The sequence below is a fragment of the Ascaphus truei genome, chromosome 5 (assembly GCF_040206685.1).
Source record: "Ascaphus truei isolate aAscTru1 chromosome 5, aAscTru1.hap1, whole genome shotgun sequence".
Taxonomy (NCBI): domain Eukaryota; kingdom Metazoa; phylum Chordata; class Amphibia; order Anura; family Ascaphidae; genus Ascaphus; species Ascaphus truei.
In genome coordinates, this window is record NC_134487.1 from 24,789,723 (window position 1) to 24,804,886 (window position 15,164).

At 39.1% G+C, this 15,164-nt stretch overlaps 1 protein-coding gene across 1 annotated transcript in view; it reads left to right on the plus strand.

Moving 5' to 3' along the window:
- Positions 1–15,164, plus strand: part of LOC142494635 (uncharacterized) — a 67,175-nt gene that overhangs the window by 36,374 nt on the left and 15,637 nt on the right. The window lies entirely within an intron of this gene.

Sequence of the window (15,164 nt, forward strand, 5' to 3'; positions counted from 1 at the left end):
CCTGAAACCCACATTGTACAAGAACAAAAGTACTATGATTATGTACCAAGCCTTTCAGCTGAAAATGCATTGGAATGGGAACCCGAAGAAATGAACCTACCTCCCGACCAATTGTTTGAAGAAAGCAGTGGCGATTCCTATGAGCGCTTCATGGAGGAGATGTGTGTCATACTGGATTCAGCGGGTGGGTCAAGCGTGGATGAAAATGCCTTGCATTTCTGGAGCGACCAGTTGCAGCCAGACGAAGAGTTAATTCTAGAAGAATGGTAAATATAACAACCGTTATGCGTTGACTGTGCGTTTAAATGTTTTTTTTTTTTTTTTTTAACCACCATTTTCACTTTCAATGCGTGGATACAGCGTAACATTGCAGACTGCATAACATGTAGCGATCACAAAGAAATTGTTGCCGAATACAATATAGTATAACCTGAAAGAGTAGTACACATTGCTGACGGAATAAATATACGTACTTTCCTATCCCTTTAACCATATTAGCAACATTTTAACATAACTCTAACACATACCTGTTTTGTTATCATGCAACATTTAAAAGCGGGTCCACCACGTATGACGTGGGACCCTTGTCATGGCCCAAGGCGTCCTTAAAAAGGATTACGGATGTAAGTCCCGCCCCCAAGCGATGTGCACGCCTCAAAGCCTATTGGCTGTCATGTTTTGTTATAGTAACGGTAACTGCAGTGTGTCATGTGTGCGGCTCAGTGTTTGTAGGCGTAAACTGGGCGTTAGCCGAATGTTAATTGAGTGGGAGGAGTGTTAGCGTGCGTTTCACGCTGGTTTAACATGACGTCACACGTATTGCATTTGCGCATTGTGTTATCGGCCGTCCTTTCTGTCCAAACACGTCTGTTTAAAAAGAATACAGATGTACTCGTTTAGAACGAATGTTGTTTCGTATTCATTGTATTTGAAATAAAGATTTTATGTTTAATGGTATTTTCAAGATGTATTGAACGCACAACGTACGCTTTGTTTTGCGCCTGCGCTAACAGTTAGTGCAGCCAAGCGTGAAGTGCGTGCGCACACTAAGATGTGCGCGCACATTTTTCAGTATACAGGCAACGTTCACATCATATACATAGTTATGCCAGCTACAAATTTAAAGAAACATTACATACTGATGTACACTTGTACTTCTAACATATAAGTGAGTGACGTGTGTATGTACACAATCATATAGAGCTGTGTAATGCGTTGTCACGGATACATATATAGTAAGGTGCCATATTTGACCATCATGTGTTTGCTGTATTTCAGAGATGTCGGGGAAGATACAATCGGATCAATGTATGATTTCAGAAGAGTCTACCTTTATATGAGATGATTGTGAGGAGGAGCCACCGACTACTATACTACATATGGAACTAATTTTATATTGCTTGCAGCGCTTATTAACAAACAATTAAAAATGTGATACCCTTATGCCTATATTGCATAAGCACTTAATTAACATAATGATGTTGCAAAATAGTGCCTCATGAATTTTTATTGAGTGTTCTTTAATGACTACTATCATTTTATGGCATGGTGTGTTTTATATATAACAACCATTCCCACTCTGCTAACACATTTGTGAATTCTATTGTGTAATGGAACGTATGACTGTCGAAACTATGTAACAATAATAATAATAATAATAATAATTATAATATGAGCATGTTCATGTATAGCGCTGCTAGTTGTACACAGCGCTTTACAGACACATTTTTCAGGCTGAGGTCCCTGGCCCGTGGAACTTACAATTTATTTTTTGCCGCCTGAGGCACAGGGAGATAAAGTGACTTGCCCAAGGTCACAAGGAGCCGACACTGGGAATTGAACCAGACTCCCCTGCTTCAAAATCTCAGTGCCAGTGTGTGTCTTTACTCACTGAGCCACTCCTTCTCCCAATGTAAAGGACACTTACAACCAACTAGCCATTTCTTGTTAAAAATCTCTTGTTACATGGGTATGTTGATAAAATGGTTTGGGACTGTAGCAAATAATGTTATTGGCCAGATGTTGTGGTCCCCTACAATGCATGATGTTCTGATTATGACATCAACATCATGTAATGAAGTACGTTTCTGTGTATATTTCATTAACCTAACTAACTATAGTTTACTGTGTTTATTAAACGTTCTAAAAATACATAGTATAGTCAATATGATGATATAAGCTACCATAATAAAGCTGGTGTTATCATTTGTCGGTGTTATACATGGATCCTACACAAATTGATACAGACACAAACAGTTGTCTTACAAAGTGTGTCTATGCTAATGTGCACGTGATTGAAGTTACAATTGTGAGAATACTTGATAATTATCATCATGATAATGATGAAGTGACGTGATTTATATTGCAAAAATATTACCAACATTGTCATATTGGTAAATTAGAAATGCTAAATGACAGTAACATTTGCAACAAAATTGTGTTTTCTGTTAACAGTTTTACACTTGGTACATGTAGGACACATCCACACACGTGTGACTTATACATACACATGTCACAAATGTAAATTAACGTTGACTATTAATTCCTAGCATTAAAAAACACCTACATTGCTAAATATAAGATGTAGTACGCATTGTTGTGATTACAGGCATTCATGCATGGAGTGTTAGGATCAGTCAATTTCATCCGTGATGAATGAGCTCCCGTAAGTAAACAAATAAGTACAGTTATCCCCTTGTCTCCAAACACATCTATATTACATTAATGGAATTTATAAGGAAACATACATAAAATGTGATGAAATGTGAGTAATCATTTTCTAATACAATGCACATGAAAGCTCAAGAGTAGCTAAATGCATATACATGATACAGAAAGTACATGTATGTTACATTTGTGTTAAAACCAATATGTTGGGTTTTTACTTCAAATAATTATAGGAAGATTGAGGTAGGCACATCTTATGAGAGATGTCAGCAAATATACATACCATGATCAGTCATACTGGAGATATACCTATAATGCAAAGGAACAATATATAAATTGCAAACATTGACATGCCATCTTCAGTACCGTAAACAACACAGCAAAGTGTGTATTTGGTGTTAAATGTGCAACACCATGTATATTTCATGACATTCAAAATGTAAATCAGGCTGGTGTACACATCATATGGATGTACATGTTACACTGCACCAATAACATTGTATGTAAGCATACTAGAAGCATGAATGAGTATGGGCATAATATGTGTATTGTGTTAGCATAAGGAACAACACAATGCTAAAATATTAGTGCTTTGTTACCCCAGTTGTATTCACATACACACAACTAAAGTAAAATTGAAGAGGGATTATATAACCTGTGCAACAATAACATACCGGTGCCACATCCCTTTGTGCACACAGCAGAGAGAAGAAAGGTGTGCAACCCATATTCATCTGTGTCCTACCAGAAGGGTATATAAAAAAACATTATTGTTAAGATAACATAATGTAAGTATAAAAGTATAACTTGGAACATATATGTTTTTACTTACAAGAAAAAAATGAATTGATGAGATTCTGGCGTGTCTGGCCACCACTGGCTGTTTGTTCATTTTCAGCAGCTACATGGGTGGGATGCTCGTCTACCACAGGCTCAGCTAGGTCTGACTGTACAATGTGCCTGAGTGCAACATTGTGCAAAATGCAACAGGCAAGGATAATATCAGACACTTTTTGAGGCTTGTATAGAAGAGCCCCACCAGTTCTGTCCAGACACCTAAATCTGGTCTTGAGTAGGCCAAATGTCCTCTCTATAACAGATCTTGTAGATATATGGGCTGCATTGTACCTCTCCTCTGCTTCAGTTTGAGGGTTTAGCACCGGAGTCAAGAGCCACGGCCTAATTCCGTATCCTGAGTCACCTATAATGAATGGAGCACACATAAGCTGACATTAGTGATAAGATTCTACAATGCCAACATTCCTAAAGAAAAATGTGTTTTGTGTTAGAACATGTAAATGTGTACTCACCCAGCAGCCAACCATGTTCAAAATGTCCCTCTTCGAACGCATGGAAGACTGAAGAGTTCCTCAGGATGGAAGAATCGTGACTGGAACCAGGGAATTTGGGTACCACATGCATTATCCTCATCGTCGCATCACATACCACCTGTACATTGAGTGAATGGTAGTGCTTACGATTGCGGTACACATGCTCACTCTGACTAGGTGCAATCAAAGCAACATGTGTGCAATCGATTGCACCCAGCACACATGGTATCCCTGCTATATTATAAAAGCCAGTCCTGACTTCCAGCCACTCTGTCGCCTCTGTAGGAAAATGAATATAATTCCTAGCGCGTCTATTGAGTGCATAGAGAAACTGGGTCAAGGCCCGCGAGAATGTAGATTGCGAGACCCCGCCCACTATGCCCACAGTTGTCTGGTATGACGCGGAAGCAAGATAATGTAATGAGCACAGCATTTTAACAAGCCCAGGGACTGCACGACCTCTGGCTGTGAAAAAATCTAAATCTCCCCTTTTTTCCTGATAAAGAGATAAGATTGCTGCTGAACTCAAACGATAGCGACTACAATCTCCTCCTCACTCATCCCATCTAACAGGGTTCTCTCCCTGTACAGACGCGGACGAGGCACAACTTGTCTCCTCTGTCTTCTCCTCTGATCTCCTGTCCCTCTACCTGTCCCTCGGCCTGTCCCTCTCCCTGTCCCTGTCGTATCCGCGTGACTGTCCCTGTCACTGTCCCTCGGTGTGTCCCTCCCTTGCCCTATATGATTCTCTTCATCATCAAGCATGTCATAGAAAAGAATGTTCCTCCGTCTCCTAAACAATCTCAACATTTTGAAATGAGTAGCTGTGAATGAGCAGGTAATGGGCGTCCTTTAAATAGGTATGTGATGATGTCAGGTGACATAGTAAAATGCAAGGTGTTACATTAACATAATAAAGTACTTCTGTGGCAAGCTGTGTGCAGTTCTTGTTATAAGTATTTGTTGTGTGTATTCTGCAGGGAATGATGATATTTGGCAATGATGTGACGTGAACCTTTGTAGAAACATTGCTTGCAAATAAATAGTTGCATGTGCAATGCATGTAACACTTGTGAACGCAACAGTCAGTCATGTAATTAGACAAAAAGGCTGAGATTGACGTGGGAAAAGTTTTGTGTAACATGTGTAATTAGGCATGTTATTGTGACATGTTGACAACAATGAATAGTCGTGTGCATATGCATGCATTTCTGTAATGAGGATAGTTGCTATAGAATGAGTTTACAAGGTGTCCCAATGATGAATTACTGTACATGTGTGTATAAGTTAGGTTGAAGTGCTTGTAATGCTACGGTTACAATGTAAACATGCAATGTGATTGAGCGTCCAATAAGTGACGTCATGAAAATAGGGAGGACCCAAAACTAGATGTAAACATGAGAAGACAGATGTACATGAACGTTTAAAGATGCGTGTCACATTACAAGCATTGTGTAATGTAAAGGAACATGAATATACGGTGTATGTGTGACATGTGTGTCATGTGTAACATCATGTAAATAATTGTTGCTCAGTTCAGTAAAATGTGTGATATGATGTGAGGTTCTCCTTTAAGAGTTGAGTATAGTATTTTCCCTTGGCACATCATCACATGATGAGTAATGTGACCCGCAAATGCTGAAAACATGTAAAAGTATAATGTTATGCAAATAATACACGTCAGCTGTGACACAATGCAGGGAATGCCCCCACACTGTAATGCAAATGACGTTTGTATTGTGAGCAATGAAACGTAAACAGTACTATACTGTTATACGTCCCCGCTCCATTGACTCCATTGATGTACAGAAGATTTTTTTTTTCTAAGTGCCGTTCCGGAAGCCTTAGCGATCGTTCTCCCCTCCAAACTGCCAACTTTAGTTGGCGGGAGAAATTGGCCATAACATCTCAATTTCGTAGTGCCGATCAGCCCCGATAAGCTGTTTTTTTTTGTTGAATCCAGCCGATTTAAAAAAGTGGCGATCAGTGGCGAAAACAGGCTTATCGGCAGGCAAATGGCCATAACAAAATAATCGGCTCTGAAACCTGGCGAAATCAAGCACTTATCGGCGCTTACTGAATCTCAAACCCAATTTTGCCTATAAAATGGCGATAATTCCCTTATCAACGCTTACTGCATGAGGCCCATAGTCCCATAGTGGATAGGGTAATAATGATATGTGATCCAGTGCATGTATCTTGCTGTTCAATAAACCTCAGTCATACCAACACCTGGTGTAGTAATTGAAGCATGGCTACAGGTCAAAAAAGAAGTGTCCATGAGGTGCATCCTGATGCCTCAGGATCCTCTTGGACTAGAGGCGCTGACCACTAAAGAACCATCATGAGCCTGTCCTGATGTTCTCCCCACAACATCGCAGAGATCTCCTGCCTCCTGTTTGCCAACCAGGTATGAAACAGTAGCCACAGAACACACTGGTAGCAGCACATTTCCCAGAGAGGGGGAGGGGGGGTAAAGAGGACTACATAGATATTCTCCTTTGTTACTGTACAGATAGATGTTTTCGAGGCATGGTTATCACAAACAGTTGTGCTCGGGAATTCCAGATTTGTGGACAAACCCAATAGGAAGTGTCTAATATGTTATTATCTAAACAGTTCCAAGTTTGGGAGGGAATATTTGTAACATAAGTCTGGGAATTGTAGAAGTTTCCCTTTGGAGAGTAAGTCATCTGTATCTTTAATATTTTTGTTTACAGATATCAAAGGTGCGTGTGTTCCTGCCATGTGGGAATTGTGGGTTTTAAAAAAGGGGACCAGTTTAGATGGGGTATTGAATAGACAATATTTTGATTTGGACACATTCCAGATGCTTACGGTGTAGTCAACTGTGTGGGCCGAAATTTTTTGGTGATAATTCTTATCTTTCTCTAGCCAAAAGAGGGAAGGGTAAAAGGTTTGACAAAAGAGTATTCCATGTTTACACTACAGTAAAGGTGTGGGTCAAAAAGCCAATATAACATTTGTTTTGGGTGGGGGGCTAGGTAGTAACGTCTGGAACTGCAAGGCCTCCACCTGGTTTCGGAGCTATGGGAACTGATCTTGCTAGTCTAGGTCTTTTACTGTTCCAGGTGAAATGAAAAAAACAATTTTGCAAGTCTTTCTTGTGTTTAAGAGGAATCAGAAAAGTTTGGAAGTGCTAGTGTAAGTTAGGTATAATATTCATTTTTTATGGAATTTATGCAGCGAAGAGACTTGCAATGTATTCCATGATTGTAGATCTTTTTTTTTAATTTGAGAGAATAAGATAATTATATTTAAAAAAGGATTGATAATTCCTGGTTAAAAAGATAGCAAGGGTCTCTTTCCATTTATAGTTAAAATGTGGAGAAACTTTGTCTTGTGTTGTGGGAGTATTCCATTTAGAGCTTCAGACGTATCTGAGTTTATTTAGTAACCAGATAATGAGCCAAATTCAGTAAGTAAAACTTGTATATTAGGGAGTGAGCAGAGCGGATTCAAAATAGTTGATATTACAGTATATCATCCATGTAAATGAGAGTTTGAAAGTTTATTTGCCGATTTTAATGCCTTGACTGTTAGGGTTCCTTCTGATTGTGCAAATCCAGAGGCTGTATATTAAGGGCAAATAACAAGGGGGAAAGAGGACATCCTTCCCTGGTTCTATTTCTAATCTTTATTCCATTCAAATTTCCACTAGGGAGTTTTAGAGTGGCTACTGGAGATTTATACAAGGCTTGGATTCCCTTAAGAAAAGGACACTCCAGTGTCTCATTTAGGAAATGCCAATTGATTCTGTCAAATGCTTTTTCAGTGTTTAAGTTAAATAATAAAGCTTTTGTTTTTGTCTTGTTTACGTGTTTATTTTTCTCATGTTATCCGATGCTTGACGCCTGCTCACAAAACCAGCCTGAGCAATGTGAACCAACCTAGGGAGGATCAGGATACAGTGGAGGGAATCCCACTGTTCCCGAGTGTCCAACTGAAGAAGAATACTCGCCTGGTGGACACAAAATTACCACATTCAGGGCTCCTTCCTGCAGCAAATAGAAAGCAACAATGTCATCGGGAGAGGATGTTGTGACTTTCTATGTGCGACCCAATGGTTATGTGGGTGGCTTTTCTGCGTCAAAACATGTACAAGAAAAAACAACAACTATCGCGGGAACCGTGCGATTTCCGGAGGTCGGGATCAGGTCTGATTGGCCCCCAGGTTAAAAACAAAATCTCTTGAAGAGACAACAAAGAGTAGGGAGTGATCACAAGACCATACTAATTGAATGAAGTGTTTAAATACATAAGTGAGATAATCAAATGGTGGGTGCAAACTGTGAACTGAAAGTGAATCAGAAAAAGGGAAAGGGGAAACACAAAAGGGATGTGCCCCCTAAAAGAATTCACTTAAATGCACACCACCCAAGTGTAAAAATTAGCTTTTAATAAATTCCTTAAAACATATATTACCAAAGTAATGTGTGATGTGGATTAAAAATGTATTAAATCATAGCTATCAAGCAACCGTGTCATTGATTATTCATACTATCCCAGTACCAATAAATATGGTACTGGGATAGTATGAATAATCAATGACACGGTTGCTTGATAGCTATGATTTAATACATTTTTAATCCACATCACACATTACTTTGGTAATATATGTTTTAAGGAATTTATTAAAAGCTAATTTTTACACTTGGGTGGTGTGCATTTAAGTGAATTCTTTTAGGGAGCACATCCATTTTGTGTTTCCCCTTTCCCTTTTTCTAAAAACAAAATCTGCTTTAAAGATGACCACCAGAATTGTGTTCTCAAAAGTGCTTAATACTGTAACGCCACTCTGATCAGTGCTACTTTGGAATGTTGCTGCATTCCTTACTCCGCTACATATAAGATCTTATGTAGCACTTTTGGACAGGCTACATCCTAAAAATGGTAATGACCTTTCTTGACCTCCCCCCCCCCCTTTTTTTTAACATATACAGTACATGGATGATTTATTGTGGGTTTTAAAAAAATAAAAATAACAGCACTAGCATTAGTCTTTTTAGAGTTTACACCATGTTGAAGTTGGCGGACGATTTTGACAGACTTTTTATTGATTTGGTGGCGCACAGAAATATTATTTTTTAGTACGCACCCTGTCCATCTGTATGCCAGATGCAGTCCATTTCTGTGTGCCAATACAAATTTAAAAATAAAAAAAAAGTTTACACAACTGGTGCAGACGGACACATTTGAGGTTAGCACTTAGGCGCACACCAGCGCAATTTAAATTGAGCTTGATATGTGCCAATTTTATGCTAAAAAAGAGTACGCTTAATACATACAGTTCAGATGTAGCAGACATTAGTGCAGCTGGGAGTGAGCGCCTGTGAGTGCAGTAGTGTGGTAGCCCTGCCCTTTTTTTCACGCATCTGTTATTAAATGCCATTTGCTCCCACTTGCGCATTGTGTGTCCCGCTGCAATGCGCCTGCGTTGCAACAGCGGCTGCAACATCTGCAGGTCCCTCAGTTTTCTCTTAACTCAGATGTACAGTAGTCTGCATATAACAATGCAGCATGTATTGTATGTAACCCCTCTCCTTACCCGGCTCAAAGGGGTGTGGTTGCACAGGTGAATATAGAAGTGCAGGTGTGGTGCACTGGGCTCTCTTTACCTTGATTTCAGGGCTGGGGCCCAGCAGGCTGGATGTGGAAGCTTTCAAGCAGATGTTGAGATGATAAAGAGCGCCAGAGACTTTTAATTGAACAATAACTTGAACTTCTTACTCCAGACAGGACAGGTTTTCATGGTGAATACTTCCCTGGATACATCACAGTTGGTCCGGGAAGGTCCCCACGGCTTTAGTCCTCTTATAAAATCATTGTCAGTGGACCTATCACTGAAGGAGCACATACCTGACATACTGAAAATAATAAATATAGTGAGACCCCCCACCTTGTTCTTCCCTGTTGGCATGTGGGATCCTCCTGGGGTCAAACTAGAGGCGCTGACCACTAAAGAAGCACCATGAGCCTGTCCTGATGTTCTCACCACAACATCGCAGAGATCTCCTGCCTCCTGTTTGCCAACCAGGTATGAAACATTAGCCACAGAACACACTGGTAGCAGCACATTTCCCAGACGAGGGGGGGGGGGGGAAGAGGACTACATAGATATTCTCCTTTGTTACTGTACAGATAGATGTTTTCGAGGCATGGTTATCACAAACAGTTGTGCTCGGGAATTCCAGATTTGTGGACAAACCCAATAGGAAGTGTCTAATATGTTATTATCTAAACAGTTCCAAGTTTGGGAGGGAATATTTGTAACATAAGTCTGGGAATTTTAGAAGTTTCCCTTTGGAGAGTAAGCCATCTGTATCTTTAATATTTTTGTTTACAGATATCAAAGGCGCGTGTGTTCCAGCCATGTGGGAATTGTGGGTTTTAAAAAAGGGGACCAGTTTAGATGGGGTATTGAATAGACAATATTTTGATTTGGACACATTCCAGATGCTTACGGTGTAGTCAACTGTGTGGGCCGAAATTTTTTGGTGATAATTCTTATCTTTCTCTAGCCAAAAGAGGGAAGGGTAAAAGGTTTGACAAAAGAGTATTCCATGTTTACACAACAGTAAAGGTGTGGGTCAAAAAGCCAATATAACATTTGTTTTGGGTGGGGGGCTAGGTAGTAACGTCTGGAACTGCAAGGCCTCCACCTGGTTTCGGAGCTATGGGAACTGATCTTGCTAGTCTAGGTCTTTTACTGTTCCAGGTGAAATGAAAAAAACTATTTTGCAAGTCTTTCTTGTGTTTAAGAGGAATCAGAAAAGTTTGGAAGTGCTAGTGCAAGTTAGGTATAATATTCATTTTTTTAAGGAATTTTTGCAGCGAAGAGATTTGGAATGTATTCCATGATTGTAGATCTTTTTTTTAAATTTGGGAGAATAAGGTAATTATATTTAAAGAAGGATTGATAATTCCTGGTTAAAAAGATAGCAAGGGTCTCTTTCCATTTATAGTTAAAATGTATCTGGATAAACTTTGTCTTGTGTTGTGGGAGTATTACATTTAGACCTTCGGACGTATCTGAGTTTATTTAGTAACCGGATAATGAGCCAAATTCAGTAAGTAAAACCTGTATATTAGGGAGTGAGGAGAGTGGATTCAAAATAGTTAGGATTACAGTATATCATCTGTGTAAATGAGAGTTTGAAAGTTTATTTGCCGATTTTAATGCCTTGACTGTTAGGGTTCCTTCTGATTGTGCAAATCCAGAGGCTGTATATTAAGGGCAAATAACAAGGGGGAAAGAGGACATCCTTCCCTGGTTCTATTTCTAATCTTTATTCCATTCAAATTTCCACTAGGGAGTTTTAGTGGAGATTTATACAAGGCTTGGATTCCCTTAAGAAAAGGATACTCCAGTGTCTCATTTAGGAAATGCCAATTGATTCTGTCAAATGCTTTTTCAGTGTTTAAGTTAAATAATAAAGCTTTTGTTTGTGTCTTGTTTACGTGTTCATTTATCTCATTTGTCTCATGTTATCCGATGCTTGACGCCTGCTCACAAAACCAGCCTGAGCAGTGTGAACCAACCTAGGGAGGATCAGGTTTAATCTGTTTGCAAGTATTTTACTGTACATTTTTTAATCAGAATTTAAAAGGGAGATAAGCCTTAATTGAGTATTATTGTTATATTACCTTTAGAAATGTGCCTAGGGATATCCTTGCCCTCCAAGAAGGTGTTAAACAGGTCTAGTAAATTTGGGGCTAAGATATTAATATATTGTTTTGTAGTAGATATTAGGGAGTCAATCTGCATTAGGCGCTTTAGTGAACTTTAAAGCTTTGATCACTCCAATAGATCTTGTTTAGTTATTTTGGTGTTTAAATTAACAATCTCGTCTCTGTTGATTTTTGGCAAATTACACTGATCTAGAAATGTTTTAATCTTAGAGTTTGATGCAGAAGATAGCAAGGCACCCGGATTTATAAAATGTATAAAAAATTTAAAATGAATTATTAAGCAGATCCCTTAGTTGGTGTTACAAGCGGTCTTGGGAGTGGGAGAAGGCATCAAATAAGCGCAAGATGAAAAATGCTTTATATGTGCTATTTTTGCTCTGAAACAGTCTTGATATATTCTGCGTCAAAACATGTACAAGAAAAAACAACAACTATCGCGGGAACCGTGCGATTTCCGGAGGTCGGGATCAGGTCTGATTGGCCCCCAGGTTAAAAACAAAATCTGCTTTAAAGATGACCACCAGAATTGTGTTCTCAAAAGTGCTTAATACTGTAACTCCACTCTGATCAGTGCTACTTTGGAATGTTCCTGCATTCCTTACTCCGCTACATATAAGATCTTATGTAGCACTTTTAGACAGGCTACATCCTAAAAATGGTAATGACTTTTCTTGACATCCCCCCTTTTTTTAACATATACAGTACATGGATGATTTATTGTGGGTTTTAAAAAAATAAAAATAACAGCACTAGCATTAGTCTTTTTAGTGTTTACACCAAGTTGAAGTTGGCGGACGATTTTGACAGACTTTTTATTGATTTGGTGGCGCACAGAAATATTATTTTTTAGTACGCACCCTGTCCATCTGTATGCCAGATGCAGTCCATTTCTGTGTGCCAATACAAATTTAAAAATAAAAAAAAAAGTTTACACAACTGGTGCAGACGGACACATTTGAGGTTAGCACTTAGGCGCACACCAGCGCAATTTAAATTGAGCTTGATATGCGCCAATTTTATGCTAAAAAAGAGTACGCTTAGTACATACAGTTCAGATGTAGCAGACATTAGTGCAGCTGGTGGTGAGCACCTGCGCGTGCATTAGTGTGGTACCCCGCCCTTTTTTTTCACGCGTCTGCTATTAAATGCCATTTGCTTTCACTTGCGCGTTGTGTGTCCCGCTGCAATGCGCCTGCGTTGCAACAGCGGCTGCAACATCTGCAGGTCCCTCAGTTTTCTCTTAACTCAGATGTACAGTAGTCTGCATATAACAATGCAGCATGTATTGTATGTAACCCCTCTCCTTACCCGGCTCAAAAGGGGGTGGTTGCAATACTGCCCCTCCAACTCTGAAGAGGTTAAACGCATCAGTAATTTGGATTGCAAAGTTAATAATAATAATAACAACAACCCATAACAATAGTCAGAAGACTGCTTCCCTGTATTTGTCCAACTGTTTCCAAACCTGGACTGATATGGGATCCAAGATGCTTACACATACATTTCTATGTCATCCACACAACATGAATGGCATTTTGTAATGTAGGATGTAAAGTAAAGACAGCGTGGAATACGAGCTGCCTGCTGGCAACGCTGTGACGTTGATGCTTTTACACTACAGCAAACTGCAAAAATGTAAGTGAAACTTTTACAGGGTATCGGCATGTTATGGGCACGCAACTTATTTTAAAGCAGAAGTACTTGTAAACCAAAGAGATTTTTTTTTTTTGCTGATATATTTATTTAGATAACTTGTGTAATAGCAGTTCTCAGTTTTGGAAATCTGCTTTGTCTTTATCTGCATACATTACCTATATTTTCTATTTCTCATTGAGCTACATGGCCTGTACACTGCTCATTGACCCCTGAGGCACACGCTACAGACACAGACATATGCACCTAGCATTTTACATACAGTAGTCTTGACCTGATGACTGGCTTTATTTTGCCGCTGGGGATTTTTCTGTAAAGCTGCCATGTAGTTTTCGTTGTAAAATATCATGTGGAACATAATTTGTGAACGCGATTTTAAGATGAAAGCCATTTTTGAGGATTATGTTTATTGAAAGTAGCTGCTAGTCTAGAGAGACCCCAGATTGAAAGTTTTGCTCCAGGGCACGGCAGACTTAACTGCAGCTTGGTATAAATCTGTCACTTCATTTCCCCAAAAGGCAACTAGAGGCATGAAAAATTATAAACTATTATGGACACACGCGCTAACTTTAAAGGTGCAAATTATTCTACTAAACATAAAAAAAAATAAACAACTGAAACATTTCATGTTAACATGTTAGCAGGCTTTTAACAATGGAATATGGCATGGTACACATGTTTTACTGTAAGAGTTGTCCAAAAAGAAAAATTTGTATGTGCCCGGGACGCCAGTACCCTCTGTTCCCCCCTGTTGGCGGCCCTGTGTGCCCGGGACATACTTGAAAAGGTAACTCTCAATGTATTACTTCCTGGTAAAACTTTTTATAAATGAAGTGATTTATTTTACTTAACATTATTCGTTTATTACTTTCAGCAAAAGCAAAGATCTGCAATCTGCGTCAATTCCACTTTTATTTTTGCACAGCTGATCTACCCATTGGGGATGCCCTAAATTAAGGCGATAGGGCTTATTTATTTTCACTATTAAATAATATAAAGAAGTAGATATTAAAAAAAGATATATATATTTGGATTAGGTCAATGTACAGTGGGAAGAATCTATAAAAAGGCTTTATTGTGTTTCTATAAGTGAATTATACTGGAAGGCTTGTGGCAAATGAAATTGTCAACATCATTTGTTTTTATAAGTCTCCTCAGTTCTTGCTGTGTGATTAATGCCCCTCTGGCTGTGGTGCATTTCCTTAACTGGAGAAAGGAGTTCTCATGTACAGTAGCACTGCCGTTGTTCCGGCTGGGTCAGTAGGCTATCACAGATCATAACTAGCAAGTCGCTGAAAAGGGCATTCTTCTTATTCATAAGCAGACAACTCAGATCAGAGATAGCTCAATGATTCTTAGCATCAGTCATTCCATAGACTTCAATGGCATCTCACTGACTAACAGTCAGTACTATTTCATTAAAATGCCATTTTGTGACCCAGAACCCTTCGAATCTCACTGATTTCAATAAATGGAGGTTGACATCTCTGCGCAAGCTATAGATTTATGTAATCGATGCCTGGACGGTTCCGGAATATCATCTGAACCAGGGTCTATTGCAATATAACACATGGGCAGTCATGCTATGGCTATGCCATGTATACAACCAGATGTGTAAGTGGGAAAGCATTGATACTTTAAAGGGGCAGTATCACTATTATATAAAAAATACAATCATGAGAGCAATCCGATATTTAACACATTTTTTGACAACTTTTAATGTTTGTTAACATTATGGAGCTTTTATATCTGGTTACCTGACTTTATGGCTAGTTGGTTGTTTTTTTTTCCTTGCAGAAA